Source organism: Orycteropus afer, unplaced genomic scaffold (assembly GCF_000298275.1).
Source record: "Orycteropus afer afer isolate SDZICR_OR568_19922 unplaced genomic scaffold, OryAfe1.0 scaffold00458, whole genome shotgun sequence".
Taxonomy (NCBI): Eukaryota; Metazoa; Chordata; class Mammalia; order Tubulidentata; family Orycteropodidae; genus Orycteropus; species Orycteropus afer.
The window spans coordinates 2,345,767-2,347,863 of NW_006922045.1; positions in this window are offsets into that span (position 1 = coordinate 2,345,767).

Consider the following 2,097-nt stretch of genomic DNA (forward strand, 5'->3'; position numbering starts at 1 on the left):
GAGCACAATTAATATGGAATCCCTACTCTTCACAATGCTATCCATAATTTTTTATGATGTATATACATAGTTATAATTGTGGACATTTGCATATATACATATTTGTAAGTGTTGCACATATATTCATACATAATACAGCACACAGAGACAGATACACGTATCCAAACACATTGTGAGATTCAGTTACTGGGCTTAAAGCCTAAGGACCATATTTTGCAAGGACGTCTAGGTCAGCTGACATAACAGTTCATAAAGATAATGTTCTACACTCTATTTTTGTGAGTCGCATCTATGGTCTTAAAAGTTTGTGAGCATCTATCTGAGGAACATCTCTGGGTCCCTTGCCATCTGGATGAAAAGAAAGTGAAGGAAATAAAACATCCAAGAAAACATTAACTTCACGAAACTAATGGCTCTCACAAACAACTGCCTCCTGTAGCTGAGACCAGAATTAGTCGGTACCCAGCCCCATCACTTCTGCTCTGACAAGGGACACAATAGAAGATCCCAGTTTGAATGGGAGAAAAATGTACAACAAAACTCAAATTTACTAAAAAGACCAGACTTACTGGATTGATAAAGATTGGGGGACCCCTCTAACCCTCAGTCTAAGACATTATTTTAACCTGGAACTAAAGCCACTCCCAGTGGTCACCTGTCAGCCAGATAATAAATTGGCCTATAAAATAAGCAATAATACCCTTAAGGGATGCATCCCTTAGAACAATCACCTATCACATGGGGGTGGTTAGCACTCAATGTCACAGAACAGCTTGTGTGCAAATTGGTGAATGGGAATCGACTTATCTGTGTAAACTATCACCTAAAACACAATACAATGTTTAAAAATAATCTTAGTGAGGTGAATTTGTCATTCAAATATGATAAATTATATTGAAAAAAATACAGCTTTTTCTATCTTCAGGTTTTTTTTGCCAAAATAACTGACTTAAAGTAAAATTTCAGTTCCACAGGGTTACTGGAGACAATTTAAAAAAAAAAAAAAAAAAAGCACACTCTTTCCACTCATTTGATATTTATAGAGAATGAATATGCCTTTCTGGCTGCACTGTCAAAGAAGAAATGATCTTGCAGGGATGACTCCCGCATTGAAGTTCCAAGGAGCTGAGACTTTGGTGTTTACTCTGTCCTCAGGCCTCTCCAAACCTATCTCCACTAGAAGCTTGTAGAAAAAAAAAGAAAAAGACAGAAGTCTAATTTGTCTCAACGTTAAGCACTTTGATATATTACCTTTGAAAAAGATTTCCGTTTTAAGGGCTAGGAATCAGGCAAAAATCAAATAGGCACCTTAAGTAAAGGGTTTATTAGGAGAAATAAAATAAAACAAAAGGGAATGAGCTTCGGTGGAGTGACAGTGCCTCAGGGTACACCATTGGTATTCTGCGGATTCCTTGAAGGAGCCTTTGTGAACAGATGACTGGCATAGATTTGCATTCCATTGCCCCAGAGGCATAGAAAATCCTAACTGAGGAGTTATTTCAGAGTGTAATGACTGATCAATTAATAATTGAATTCACAATGACAAGACTTAATCTTCGTTCCTTGGAATACCTGATGAACAGTCAAAATATTTTTCCAGTGGATTTTACAATGTTCTTGTCAATTATCCACAAGAGGGCAGGGACTAAAGAGCTTCCCCAAGGATGTTCCAGGAGCAATTGCCTACATGAGTGGAGTAAAAAATAATCCTCTTTTGATAAAAACCATTTTAGCATAAGGGGATCTCTCACATTAACTAGGGATTTGATGAATTAACAAAATTAGGGCACTCGTAAGAAATCGCTAGGAATTTTAGAGTCATTGCATGTATTGATTTGAGGGGGCTGTGTCTTAAATGCAATGTTTCTTATCCCTCTTGAGTAGAAAGGGCGGAGGACTCTGTAAACAAACCTTCCATAACAAGGCAACTACACTTGAGGTAGCAGTGAGTAAACCGTAAGCAGATGTTTTATTCAAAGTACTGTTAACCACAGAATTTTGTTCCTTTATTTGAGTTCATTTATACCTCCACTGTTATTCATGCCTTCCATTATTTTCCTTGCCTTCCTCTTTAATTTCTTTATTTCTTTAACATTT